This window comes from Thermobia domestica, chromosome 10 (assembly GCF_964235325.1).
Source record: "Thermobia domestica chromosome 10, izTheDome1.hap1.1, whole genome shotgun sequence".
Taxonomy (NCBI): Eukaryota; Metazoa; Arthropoda; class Insecta; order Zygentoma; family Lepismatidae; genus Thermobia; species Thermobia domestica.
The window spans coordinates 112740765-112756678 of record NC_137463.1 but is presented as its reverse complement, the minus strand read 5'-3'; the positions used below and the strand labels follow the sequence as shown (position 1 = coordinate 112756678).

Here is a 15914-nt window from a genome sequence, read left to right as displayed (position 1 = left end):
TAATGATAGCCTACAAAATGTCATCCCCTCTTTCTCGAGAGCTATGAGGGTACAAACAAAACTTTTTTCGGTACAAACGGTACAAGCTTTCGAATAGTGTATTTCTAATTTTTGTTCTGTGATACGGGGGGAGTATCTTGGGACCAAGATAGCCCCCCCAGTTGACCTCTCAAGTAACCCTATAAGGAAAATGGTACAAACGAATTTTTTTTGGTACAAACGGTGCAAACGAATGACCTAGTCATTGTTTCAATTTTCTAAGTGGGGGGGGGGGCTATCTTGCCAGACGTCAAACAAACCAACAAAGACACTAGATAGACCTATGTTCAGACCGGGGCCGTCGCGTGTGTTATAAGCATCCGAGGAGAGAATTCCCAGGCCCCCTGCACTGTGTTATGAAAAGCAACCAGGATTTATTCTGTATTCCTAGCAGAGCGTCATTTAGTGGTTAGGAGGGGGCAATTGCCCCTTTCCCCAAGAGTTTGAGGAATACATATACTTTAATTTATTGTCTACTAATATACTAGTACAAAATTTTCAAATCTTATGTCGGTGGTGCTTTAGCCCCTCACAAGAACAATCTGAAATGACGCTCCTAATTCCTGGATTTAATAATAGCATAGAATATATATATCTGGCATTCGCTAAAAATCTATCAAAATAAACTTTTCTTTCCTTGCGATTAACACAAATTTTTCAGTCAAGTTATCATAGCGTTGGAGAACTAATGTATCTTTTTCAGGTGACGTTTTTAATTATTTGTGAGTATTTGCTTCAATTTAATCCTACATTTATAATTTATGTTCAAAATCAAAATGTGTGGTTTGTTAATGTTTGTTCTGCAAGACGATGTTAAGAATACGTTGTTCCAATACATGTAGTGTAAATATCATATAATGATAACATAAATACTAATAAATTACAATAGAAATTAGCAAAATTAACTGCATAATTACATAGACATACTTTATTTAAACACTAAATGCCATTCTCCTGACTTGACTGTGAAAAATGTGGACACATCTCCTTGAAATCTAGCTTTCGGGTTTCATCATTTTCAATATCTAGTATGTCCAATGATTTAAGTCTTTCTCGGGGCATTGTTGAGCGTAAATATGTCAATTACTTGAGTATTTCTCGGACGGTATAGGAATACGAGGTGCTATCCAAAATAATCGGGACTTATGCCATTTGGTGAAAAATGTACTTTTGATCTAAGGACCGCAATCACCAACGAAGTAGTTCTCTTCCGCATGAAGACACTTATTCCAGCGATTGGAACATTGGCCAAAGCTATCCTGGAAGTCCTGTTCTTTGAGGGTGTTGAGACCCCCAGCGATGCTTCTTGAATCCTCTCAAGTGTGTTGAACCGACGGCCTTTCAACTTGCTTTTCAGTGACAAGAAAGTTGGATCATCTGATGCAGTGTGACGAAGCTCCATGCAAACTGGCACACGCTGTGCCTTCTGATCAGCAGTCAAGATCCTTGGCACAAATTTTGCGCGACACGATGTATGCCCAATTCAACAGTCAAAATTCGATGGCATTTACCGTAATCAATTCTCAGTTCATCAGCAAAGTCGTGAATGGTTCGACGTTTATCCTCACAAACCAATTGTTGAAGTTTGTCAACAATGTCTGGCGTTGTGCAGCTAACGGGCCTTCCGTTGTGGGTATCGTCTTCGATGTCTGAACGGCCGGCAGTGAACCAGCATGCCACTCAAACACACGCGTACGGCTCATGCTGGGTTCCCCAAATACTTGTTGAATCATTGGAAAGGTCTCCGTAGCACTTTTCCCAAGATTCGCACAGAATTTGATACATACGCGCTGTTGTATTCTCGGATCCATCGTAAAATCGCCACACACCACACACAGAGTGTCATGAAAAGCACTGTGGACACTCAACACATCAATTGGTCTAGCAGCTAGGAGAGTCCTGTTGGGAGTTTGAGAGACAGAAGGTTTGTTTGCTTTGCCGAGTTCTAGTATCTTTAGTGTTTTAACAAATTGGTCACATGTTCTGAATCATGGTCATTATTGCGCAATGGCCGCCATCTTGCATATTCCTTTCGTATTCACTACATTTTTCTTAAATACATCTAGCTCAAGCTGTAATTGTCGCAAAGTTATTAGTTATACCTCGTTCGATTTGCAATAGTATAGGCTTTTAGGTGACGTTATTCAGTTGTCAGTAATACACACAAGCGGGAAGTAAAGAAGAGAAATTTTGAAAATTTTCCTCAAACTTTTCCCTTTTACTGATATTTTGTTATTGTTATATGGCAACGCTGGGTTCTAGGTGAGAAAGAAAAATTACATACATTTCTTGTAATGTGATAAATATGTGCTGAATGTATTCTTACGATAGATTCTCTAACAAACGGTGGTATGTCCTTGGAGTATGCTATTGAGAAGTATAAAGGCATTTAAGTGAAAGAAAGTGAGATCGATCTGGAAAGTTGTCTAAAATCGTTCTGTGCACCAAGGAAACACACAGTTCATAGGTTTAACAACAAATTGCAAAGAAATAAAATGTTAGTTCACAAAATGTATTACCCTCAAACCTTTTCTCTGTACCCTACTTACAAGGGACATCACCCAATTGTACGGTTACGATTTCAATTATTTTTTTTATAGAAGGCAAGTATGCATTATTTGTGATGACAAAAATTTTTGCCATGCTGCATGTATTCTATTTTTTAAATAATTTTTAAGAGTTGTGATGTTGTTATTAGAGATTACTGCAGAAGTTCCTTACTACCCTTTGTAAACGGAGAGTTAATGAAAGAAAAAAAATGTAGATACATATAACGTCTAGAGGTACGACCTTGACGGCAGCCATCTTGAAATCCGCCATTTTGAATTAAGGTCAAGCTTTTTTAATGGGAATAGGGTAATATGATACATAATTTCGGACTAGATTTTAATCAGGAAAACAATGGTTAAGTTAGTTTTAAGATACGTACATTGGGGAAAAGTTACAGGTATATTAATTATTTATGTTTTTTATGTGCAGTATTTGTGATGACAAAAATTGACCACCGCTTCTAACTCCTGTATTAATGATAAGAAGTGGATAAAAGCTTAGGTAATACATATTAGATCCAGATGGCAGTGGTACGGTAAAGGTAAACTTTACAGCCGCCATCTTGAGTCCGCTATTTTGAATTAAAATAATTTTGAAAAATGATATCCATAGCATGTGACACCTCATTTTAATAGCAAATTTTCCAAAAAGCCAATGGTATGCTTATTTTTGTTCTATAGTTAAACAAATGAATTTAGAACTGCTTCTAATGTGCACCAAACGTCCATTTTTCGATCTTACAAATTAGCAACACTCCTAATTTTTACTGCATGTTTTAAGATTTAGTTGCCATGGCTCATGTTTTCTAAATGTATTTCATTTTTTAAGAGTTGCGATTTCTAAGTTCATGAATAGTGTTGGGGTAAGTGTAGTATTCTTGATTTATAATGTGCCTGATGATGGCAAGGATACTTTACCAAGACTGTAACGATATTATTTATTAAATACTATATGTTTTGGTCAGAATATGTCTTTTAGTTTACACAAAGCTAGAATTAGTGTATTTAAATGTGTTTGACATTACGCTAATCTGACATAGAAGACAAGACCACATAGAAGTGGAAATTTTGATCTATAGTGCTTACAATCCCCATAGGATTATAAATAACAATAATAATGAAGTAATTAGGCTTTTATTTTGAATTTTCTAATACAACATAACTCGCAAGTATGTTTTGAACTCGCAATGTATGAACTTTATATTATTTGCAATTCATGTTCAGCATTGTTATATATTTCACTACATAACAACAACGCGTTATTATAAGAAAGCAAATTACATCGTTACAGATTTTTAAGGCACAAGGGAAAAATCATTATAGCCTTAATTTGTAGCAGTGCATATAATAGTAGCATAAATAATATCCGTTAATACCACAAATTAATGCAATTTCTGCATGGTAGGTTCCAAGTGGTGTGAGGAGTACAACGTGGTGCTGGATCATATGACGATTGTGTACAATATAAGCCATCTTTCTTCATGCATGTACACTGTTGGCAGCTGTACTAATAAGAACTGAAACCATCTTCCTTACAATGCTCTTGGAGAAATGCTTTGGTATCTGTAACTGAAAAAGTACATTAAACATCCGTTCTCTCTCTTAATTTTTATTATAGACTGTTTACTAAAATATAATAAATATAATAACTTAGCGCTCATGCCCTTCTATTGGTTTCACAATAATTAATGTTCTTATGATATAGGTGCAATTAGATTTAGTTAAGAATCGTTTAGTGAAAGCTACGAACAGAGTATAACAATCTTATAAATTAGCAATACATAAATGCAGAGAAAAAGTGGAGAATTTGCAAAGAATTGGATATACTGTTAAAATATTGGAAAGTTGAGGTGTTGGATTGGTTGATTTATTACTGGAAGTTTAATGGCGATGTCGTGGTGAAGTCGTTTGTCAACGTTAGAATAATATCGATATATTCACTACGTTACAAATTCAAAATAAAGCTCCTAAAAAGTAAAGTTCAAATATAAATTTGACAAAATAAGATTACTAAAGGAAAATATAAATAGTTACAGTGAAATTATTGTAGGTCCTAGTTATTATATCATAGCACGAGAAGAATGTTCCAATACAACGACTTCTAATGCCGTATTTCTGACTATTATATCATCACATTGGTTTACCGCATGCCGACATTTTTCAGTACAGAACAGACAACCACAACAAAGTCTCTTCACTGTAGCTAATTATGTTTCGCATGAGCGTCTTGTACTGAGGTGGATAAAGACGTTGGTCAGGCGTATAATAACGATTTGTGATTCAGAGCCGACAAAATACAATGCAGAAAAAGAAGAATTATGTGATTTATGGGATACTAAATTCATAATTAGAGTTAATATTAACCTAATTCAGAAGCTAGTAAATCACCTTTAACCTATTATGCACATTGGTAGGAGCACCATAGTTTTGAGGAAAACATGTTCCAAAACGTATTCTAGGCTAAGGTTTGGTAAGAAAAAATTACTTCGTCTTATGGTAAGTACAAAGTTTTGCTGCATCGTTATCTATCCTTCTTCAATTTGGTCTGTGTTGATAAATTTGGTGATAGAAAATACATATTAGCCGAACATTCATAGTTTCTATTCCAATCAAAACAGAAAACAGTATAAATAAGATTTCGAGTGCTGAAAGACCTTTGATGATCTTTCCAATTTTAATACTTTGAATACTTATTAGATAACTAGGGTGGGTAGGAGAATTAAAAATCTTCGAAAATTGTCTGCAACGTGATACCAAATAAAATGTCAATAGCACACTAATTAGAAAAAAATCGTAGACTTTCACAAGCTATAATGAAGGCCATTGTAGCCTTTCGATTCTTGAATGGACTGAAGGGAAAATTGATAGGAGGCGCCTATTATTGTTTACGGAAAAGAATAAGCAATAATCTCAGTGAGTTCCGAAAATATTGACCTATCAGCAAGTTTAAATTGAAGCACGAAACATCAGATGTGCTACTAATAAACATATAAATGATCACATGAAGACGATTACTGTCAGAGAATCTGAATGCGCTTTCAATATTAAATAATCTATAAGAGACACTACAGAAGAAGAAATCAATTCATGAGTACATATTGTATCCATCTTTAACGTGAATATAGCCGTCAGCGTTAATAGGAGCATCCTCTTCCATCAACGAAGTAATTTACTTGATCATGATCGTCTGTCGGAATTTATATTGACAGACGATAGTATGCACTCCGATCTCTGATAATCAGGTGGCTGAAGTTTGATGTAAAACAGAATCGGATACGTTTGTAGAATGGATTGTGCACATACGTGTACAATGAGCTGCAATATTATCTGTCCTACCATATAATATTTCAGTGAAGTCGAAAGCGGACTGTGACTTGATGATGATTTCAGTTGCGTTTGACAGGGAATAGAACTGTTAAAACGTTTACGTATATGTATAATTTCTTCCACGCTAACAATGTAAGGATAGACTGTCGTGATAATTTATAGAAACAATCGTTGCAGTGTTGTACTCAATGCAGTAACTGGGATTTATGGTTCTACGTTATTAGATACTGGAAAGTCTGTTGCTCTATGGACAATTGTATGGCTTTATATCGATTTCTGAGAATTTCTTACCATTGGAGCATACCGAGCAGAGTCAAGGTATGAGCGATGTATTTGATATATTTTGCATTAGAAATGTGAATGTTAAAAAAAAACAAGATTTCTCTAATATGCTTCTCTCGTTCCAAAGCTACAGGGTTTCTAGACCAAGCGTAGTAATGACATTTACAGTTAAACAAATAGGTCCTTGATTAGGGCTTCACACGAAGATATTGATATTTGCAGCAGACACGTTCTACTAGAGGACGTACTTTTGTCCCTGTATCTGCATGATGATTGAAATATCAAAGTAACTCGAAAGGCATGGTATACTTTTATAATCCAAGATAGTAGGCACACTGATAGTTGGAGTCAATTACTGAGTTGGAGCACCCTACTTTCGGTTGGAAATACTATGTTTTAATGCATTCAGTATTATTGAAATGTAATGTTATTAAACAAATTCTGGTTTGGTTTTTCCATGGTGCCGAGCAGGAGATCATAACACACATTTATTTGCATTCAGTACAGTGATATTCCGGAGAAGGTAAGCTAGTCCAACGTTCAGTTTAAACATTGTCTTCGTTTTCCGTTCGTTCTTTCCAGCAGAAACGTACCGTTATTTAATATTTGTATGTTTCTCATCTTCTCATCTGTACAGCTGAAAATGTTATGAACAGCAAGTGTGCTCTAATGCATGTGGTGACGAATTATAAAAGAAATAAAAAAAAACTTATAAAGTATAATACGAATTAACGATATAGGGTAGTCTTCACCAACAAAGAGAACTATCGCATACTCTTATAAGATATTTCTTTTTGTATATTTTGCTTTCAAATTTGTTATGCTTAATACAATAATTGATGCACTGGATTCTCGCACAAGTGGGTGCTTATCAATCTTAGATAGATGAAGACGTCGAGTAATCACTCTGTTCATATACTTCTACCAACCACCATTAAATCTGGTAGTAGTATTTGCAACTATGAACACGGACAAGGATTATACAAATTAAAAGATAATTGAATAAATGATAAAGGAAGCTGCTCTCGTTCCACCCCAATCAACATGTTGAAGGACCGCTGCATAAAGGAGGAAGTCTTTCTAGTATAAGCGAAAACTAATAATAGGGAAACTTTACATCCACTGAATGCTTCAGATGAGGAGCAAATTTTTCATGTAGTCATTGAATCACACACACATTAATAATTATTTCAGATCGTTGTTTTCATATTTGTTGTTAAAGATTACATATACACTGACCACACTACTCATTGGACGAGTGAAAGTTAAAATGATGTAAATCATATTCTCTTGTCTAACTAATATCACTTTTCTGCTAACACAGCTGTTTTCAATATCACTAAAACTCATCAAAATAAATTGAAAAGTACACATCAACCTGGATGTAAAATTGTATCTTTTTCGGTGCCTTGATCACCCGAAAATTTGTCGGACAAATGTAAAAACAATCATAACTCAAGAACAAAACGTTGTATCGAAGTCGGATAAAAGAGTATGCTCAATATTTATAGTCGTAGATTCCATTAGTACAATCGGATGTAGTCCAGTGGTGGCGAATAGTTGACCCAATTAAAAACTGGAGTATTCCTTCGAGTATTTTATCAAACATTGAATGAGGCAAATCAACAATCAACAAGATTTCTACAATCAAGAATAATAGTAAATCGTTCAGATAGAAGAACACTTAGAATTCGAGAGATGCAAATGTGTGATTGATCTGTTTTGTCTCAGTACAGAATACACTCTCGTAAGAGGAATTTAAATGAAAAGAAATCTTTAATATATTACAGTTATATGTTCTAGGCTAATGGTGGCGGATGATAAATGAACTGCTTCCTGTCGAAGTTACGAGTATATGAAAATGAAAAAAATAACTTTGATCTAGATTAGGTTTAAAACCACTGCACATAGAAATATCAGGCGGCATGTAAAGAATTATAACATGTATTATCCAAAAATCCCAAGGTCATATGTGATGAACGAGTGTACAAGGGATTCTCCACATGACACTGGGATTCCCAGATATATGCGTGAATACATATTGGTCAAAAGTAATCTACGTTAAATTGTTCGTAATATGTAACTTCGTGGAATATGATACTTCCGTGCAGAGAAGTAACAAAATTGGACGAAATACGAGATGTTGTACATGTTCCATAACAATACAAAAAATGCACTCGGACAGTATCCGTTAGGTAAATCTTCTTTCAGGGATACTTTCGAGGGACTTTTACCCTCCTTTGGAGTTAGCAAACCAGGTCTTACCTTAACTACGAAAAACTACATTGCTATTGTGAATATTCCAAAACATGTCAGAGTGTAGCACACTTACATTTTGAGTTTTTCACTGCTGGAGAAATTTTCTAAAAGAAGGAAGGTTGGAATTACATCCAAGAAATTGGGGCAAATCTTTTTTCGACGTTCTAATGTATCTTGAAGCTGGACGGAATTCCTACACGGAGGCAAGAAAATGTGGCACTTTTGCATACACTTAGCAGCACGTACATAGGTCATAGTATTTTTACTAAGAGCATGATGCTTTGTTCGAGTACTAGGGACTACCATCACTTTTATGTCAATTGCAAGTGGCTCGCATAAGGTTGTCTTGCAGTTTTGTTGTGGAATGGCGTCAATTAGCGTTGCTGTGTTGTAGTAGGCATCCACTCAACTTGTCAGTGATATACATAGTCTGGTGCTCTGGCGTTACGTGTGGAATTACTGTATAACAGGACAGGAAGTTTTGCGTTCAACGGTAGAGGGTTGTGTCCAGGTATTTACGGTCGTGTAAAAATGTTGAAGTTGGTGTTTAAGTATAATTGATTGTGTTCATCTGTACGCGCCTGCGCAATGGCAGCTTAACCTGTCCATGAGCTGTCTTTTGTGCAGAGACAAGGGGAAATAGCTCAGAGGCGAGGCGTTTATATCGTGACCGTCGCCCTCAAAGGAGAATAGCTTTCGCAGCATTTTTTCTACACCTCCATATTCGTCTTCGAGAAATAGAGTGTCTTTAATTTCCTGTACGTGAAATTGGAGGAAATCGCACCATGTTGACTGTTGAAGTTGAAGACAGAGTACTGGGAATGATCAGAGACGTCCTGAAACTACCAGCAGCCATGTGTAGGGCGTAAAGTCCACATGCAACTCTGGTGAAAGATCAGCAGCAGAGATTTAGTGTGAGCTTGCGGTGACGTATGGTGGATAATTTTGTGGTAGGACTTTATTATTTACCGGCCCGTCTCTGTGGAAGTACGTATCTTTTAGTTTTGCGTAATGTTTTCCCAAAATTGTTAGCATATGTACACCTGCCCATCCCAGATTGACAATGCAGCTGCCCATTTTGGCAGGAATACGCAGACCTACCTAAATGAATCATTTCCACATCGTTGGATTGGTAGAGGAGGACATGTGTTATGAGCACTCGTGTCCGAAATTTCGGGTGTGTTTGAACGCACGCAGAAAAATTTGCTCCGCCGATGTAATCTTTACAATGCGCTCAAAGGTCGACTGCAAATAGTTATTCTACACAGCTGTATCGTGTATACATACTGCATTGCATAAATACTGCACAAGGCACCTCTGAGTATTTCACAGCTATCCGACTTCGTACAAAACAGAATAAATTTGAGGTTTAAAACTGTACTTCTTCGTATCATTGTGCAACACGCGCAACAGTTTGTGTTTCGTCGAAGTTCAGTGCTTCTGTTCTCAGAATCATTATCTTTCACTGAATTACGAGGAGGATTTTTTTGTGCAGCTCACTTTCGCCCAAGTTGTGTTCACATAGCTTAATTTGTGGAAAACATTGTTGTCATGTGAAGGATCTCGATCTCGATCGACTTGTACTCTCAATCATCATGTGCAATCGTTATATTCCGCTTGCCTAATAGTTCCATGATTACTTATAAAAAATAAACACAAGTTTCCTTCCCCTTGTACATTATCAAGCACACAATGAGTAAATTTTCCATTTCTTCTCGGTAAATTTTAAACTTTTACTAGAAACGGACGACTAACATTCGAACTTAACCCTAACCTTCTCCTGTTGAATTATAAGGAAAGGCTGTAATATATCTGCAGAAACCGAGGAATATATTCGTGTTTTAAATTGCAAATGGTCTTTAGGAAACGACAGCAAACAGTTTATTTGCACGTCAAAGTTCCAAAAGAGTGTGGCTAAATAGTCGCAATGGAACTTCCAAGAATCCGACAAAATAATTGTATTACTTATGAATTCCTCTGCAATATGCAACTCCTCAATGCAAAATCGCATACAGATCAAGAATAGAGGACAAATTGGAACAAGAATGAAATTCACACTCCTTTGTGGAAATAGTTGCCTAATGTCTTCAATAACATTGTGCTTGTGCACAGATACCTACTACACGTAGCACAGCTATCTGATATAATTGTTAGAAAGCTGGAATTATACCAGTGATTTTTCCTAATTCCTTCCACACATATCTTGCTCGAATAATCTCTCTGCTGACATCACAACTAAACCACAATGAATCAATCGATCTTATTTTCCTGGCGCCTGCTCATCACTACAGTTTGTATGCAAATTTATATGCCATAAAAAGTTTGAAAACCACACGGTAACCTTCGCTAGGTCATCAATATAAGCAAATGTTGGATCTTCCCTAATTCAGGGCAAGGCGATGCTGGAGGGATTACGGAACAACATAGGAATGCATCGTAGCAGCAGAATCATTAATGGGCGTAGGTATGCAAGTATTGCAAGGCAAGTGCGAAAAGCATATAGCATTTGCAATATTTGATCAAATTTGAATAAACATTGAGGTATCGAGAGGCAAGGTAAAATTGTTTTGCCCCGTTTGAGACACCAGATCGACCTCGTTCAAATTTACAAAATAGATAGGGTTCGAGCCAGAGAAAGTTTTCATCATTTCACTTTGACGGTACCACTTAGGGCTGGGTGAGATGAGGAGATATATATAAAAATAAATAAAACTTAATAACCCTTAAACCACGAGACCGATCCTGATCAAATTTGCCACATAGATGAGGTTCTGGCCTGGAAAGCTTTTATTATTTCACTTTGACGATGCAACTTAGAGGAGGGGAAAGGAGAAATAGGAAAATACATAAAAATGAAATTTACTACCTTTGTCACTTAATAACTCTTGAACCAGCAGATCGATCTCGATTATGTTTTCAACATAGATAAAGTTCGGGCGTGAGAGTGATTTTATCCATTTACTTTGACAGCACAACGTAGGGGAGAGCGATATTTAAAAATGACCAAAACTGACCGATATTAGGGTCCAATCCGTAGCTTACGGGGTCACCGAGATGAACCATGACACTGCCGTAGAAGTCTAAATCAAAATTCAGCCCAGTAATATTTAAGACTAATAAAGATAGAAAGATAGAAACATGAAAACTTTTGTATTCTTCAAGAGACATAAAAGACAACATTATGCTGATAAGACCGCCATGAGGTGCCCTCAAGGGTGTTACGGGGATAACTACCAAATTTTAAATAGAAACCCCTACTGTGTTAAACCTCGTTTGAAAGGTAATAGCGTGTAGAAACCAGTTATGGAAACTGCTTGTCACTACCATGTCTCTGTCCATCATGGCGGCCATCTGTAACTACAGTTGAAGTACTTTTCATGCATAACACTAAGGCGTGTCTCCTGAAGAAACCAACGAAGATAAGAAGATGGAAACTTTTGTAACCTTGAAGCGACATAAAATACACCATTATGCTGATAAGGCGGATTCCCCAAAGAGGGGAGCTCAAGGGATTTACGGGCCTTAGTGTTATGCGTGGAACTTACTTCGACCGTACTTACGGATGGCCTCCATGTAGGATAAGGACAGGATAGCGACATGCAGTTTCCAAAACTGGTCTGTACATGTGATTACCTTTCAACCGAGGTATCACACCGTGGTGATTGCTATTTAATATTTTGTAGTTACCCCCGTAAATGTCTTAGGTTCTCCTTATGGATGATTCTGCTTATCAGCATAATGTTGCCTTTTATGTCCCTTGAAGCTTACAAAAGGTTTCATGCTTCTATCTGCCTTGGTTTCTTCAGGAGACGGGCCTTAGTATTATTTGTGGAACAAACTATATATATATATATATATATATATATATATATATATATATATATATATGCGTGTGTGTGTGTGTGTGTGTGTGTTGTGTTCATGAACTATACCTACAAACTGTAAGAGGTTATTCCTTACATCAAAATAAGAAAAAAAATCATATGGACCTGTGGGCAAGAGTGCATAGTTTCAGAGCTGGGGCTGTCCAAAATCACACACACACACACAAAAACAATTTCAACAGGCCTTATTTCCAATTCTAGTAGCTGCGGATCGTGGTCCAAATCAGAGTAAAGGAAGTCACGGCGAAATTCCCAGACAGGACATCAACGGAATTTTGCGACATGTACTGACTTTATGATTGGTTCGAAGTAAGCAAACAATTAGCCTTGATAGCATTGAACACAAAATCCTGTGGCGCATGTCGAAAGTCTTTAGGATCGTCAGCAACACAGTTTATCGAACCTCGGGAAGACGCATGCTGCTATGCTTTCTTTCACGCTTATAAGTGAAGAAAACGTGAAATATACCATGGAGAAATACATCGCATCACACATTATTCCGAACACAAAAGACCATGTTGTTGCCGGTTCCTGACACTTTTGACTTCTATCCGAAGCATTAGATGCCCACTGTTGTCAAGGCTTACCTTCTGTCTCTTTGAACACTCCTTGAAATATGGGTATGTATGAAGACTCATCTGAGAATTACACTTTGTAGGGAATACCCTGCACACCTATTGCACACCTATATGCATATTTGGATTGTGTATGTGTGGCTTCCTTTAGGCTGATAAGGACTACGATCCACAGTTTCTGGAATTCGAAATAGTGCCTGTTTTAATTTATTACTTTGCAATTTTGGACAGCCCTAGCTCTGAAACTATGCACATTCCGACAAAGGTCCATATAAACATTTTCTGTTACTTTCATGTAAGGAATCACCTTTTACAGTTTGTCGGTTTTGTTCATTAACACCCGATATACATACATATATATATATATATATATATATATATATATATATATATATATATATATATATATATATATATATATATATATATATATATATATATACATTGCATATTGAATTTTAATTAATATTGACTTACGTATTTAATCACAAAAGAAAAACTCAAAATCTTTTGTAATCAATCCAATTATCAAATGTAATCTCATTCACTGAAATTAAATTATACACATTAACTCAAGTGAGAAGTCAATAAAAATGTGTGAGAGAAAGAAAAGAAAAACTGGGCAGTGCGTAGAGTTACATTCAAAAGAAACAATGTATGAATATTATTTATGCTATCAGATATAAATACATACATTTAACTTTGACTCAAACATATGTATATTAGAGTTTAGAAGAAACAGTCAATTTGTTCTTAATCTTGAACGTTATGTCTTTTATTTATTTGACAAGATTCGTAATTCGAACAATAAAGATCATTAATTTTCAAAGGAATAGGAAAATGCACCTGTAATTTCGTTTTCTGGAAATCACATTACAGTAATGTAGACTTTCTGATGATTGAATGTTCACATTTATTAATGTAGTGAAAATCAATCTATTACATTCTAGTGGACACCTATCACAGAATAGAACATGTCTTTGCACGGATAATAATAAAGATTTATGTTCATACTCATCGTAACTTTACTCACCTAGTTCCTCTATATGCACCTTGAGGATACCCTGAAACAAGATACGTGAAAATCAGGGTTTTTGTAATTACATTAACAGGCTATTACAGGTTTTTGCATGTTTTTGGGACTAGTATTCATTCTCAAGCAATATTAGGTTGCAAGCATAGATCTACAACTAATTTGTACACAATAAGTGAATATGCGTAGAGAAAATAAAGAGTCTGGAATGCATTAGGATATTATTTACACAAGAAAAGCAATTTTAAAATATTTTATCAAGTGGTTCTCATATTCTTAATCTACATGGAAAAAATCATTCCGATTTGTCCTTACGTATTCTGGTTAATGAAGTTAATTTTTTCTCATTCTTATTGAACGTTTTTCTTAAATTTTAAAAGTAAGTTTTTGTCTCAATGTAACAATATCATAATTATCACACGCGAATATGAGTAACGTTCAACACCAACATTTACATGATATTCACATAAATTCTAGCAAGGCCAACATACCTTTAATTAAATATGAATGCCTGAATTGGAAATCTATCACGTTCAAAGTTATAAGTATATAAATATTAACTGCTCTTTCCTTGAAATTACATGTGGAATTTCCATATATGAATTAACGTTTGTACTAGTTCTATAGGCATTCCTGCAATCAGTGGGTAAGAAAGTTAACAGTAGGAGTGGTTCAATACTTTTTTTTTTTTTTGCAAGACAGTAATAGTAGTCTTGACAAAGATGCGTTTCGCTAAGAAATTCTGAAAACATGTTTATGAATAACAGTAGTCTCTAGACGGAAATTTTATCAAAGATTGAGTTTTACTCAAGACAGTTTTTGATCACGGCACGATCTTGAGTGGATATTATCTATGAATAAAGTTCTAACACGGGAGGGTTCCACAAGTTATCGCTCAAATCTGATTGCCATATGGCAGATCTGATAGAGCATCACGAAAAATGAAAATGAGGAAAATTTAAGGTGCTATGGACCAGAAAGGTAGGAGCTACGGAGTTTCAAAATTGGATTATCCAAAGAATTATATCATAGAATTATGTAGTTTTAAAGTAAATATCTTGAAAACCGTTAAAACAATCAAAACAGAAGTTGCACAATATAATGAGAACAAAATGCCCCATCGAAAATCACAGTGTTGCCATAGGTGCAGCAGTGTTGCCAACTGAGCATAAAAATATTTTGTTTCAAATAGCACCATATACAAGTGTTCACAGATTTAAAACGCACTATTATCACTAAATATAACAGTGAAGTGTAGTGGTACAGTGTTACACACTGTTAGAGCTGCGTGTGTTGAAAATGTACAATGGGGAATTCTGATATGTGGCAACGGATGGTAAAGATGGAATCTGGGTCTCATACTAGGAATCTAGTTCAAATGCATAACACCGATATTGTAACATAGCAAAATGTCAGCAGTGTCACAAAATATTGATGCATTTGAAAAACGATATTGAGTAATGCCATTTTAACGTCCTGTTTCAGCTCCGAAGCTATATAGGACGGCACCTACGTAAAATAGGATCCAAACCACTATGACAAAGGAAGATAACAATGAAATGTTAGGTGAAAAATACAACAAAGACATTTCCGAGGCAGAATTGGAACCCACATCCCTAATATTTTGGTTGTCTAGCCTTCTAGACAACACGGCCGACTAAAAACGAAATGAGATAGTGATAAAATAATTATATTTCCAATGTGAATATGGTAATATTACAATGCACAAACTTAATCATATGGTATGTAGGAAAGGAAGTAAAAGAATGTCACTTAACACGAAAGACATACGCCAAGAAAATACTCAACCAAATATTGATAAGATAACCTGAAGAATCATTTTACAGAATTAGAAAACACGTGCTTCTTTCCAAGCGTGTATCATTTTGTTTTCGCGACTTGTCTGCTTATTCACCAAGTCTACGGAAGTGTAATGCAGATCCGTCACTTTTTCCCAATGCATTCC

General features: G+C 35.8%; 1 long non-coding RNA gene across 1 annotated transcript in view; it reads right to left on the bottom strand.

The window, feature by feature from the left end:
- Positions 1-3918: 3918 nt before the first annotated feature.
- The window catches only part of LOC145662058 (uncharacterized), a 56450-nt gene continuing 44454 nt past the window's right edge, over positions 3919-15914 (bottom strand). Inside the window, exons 4-5 of the long non-coding RNA XR_014126970.1 lie at positions 13949-13979; positions 3919-4157 (exon numbers count right to left, since the gene is read on the bottom strand). This is a non-coding gene — a long non-coding RNA (uncharacterized LOC145662058). The remainder of the gene's footprint in view (positions 4158-13948; positions 13980-15914) is intronic.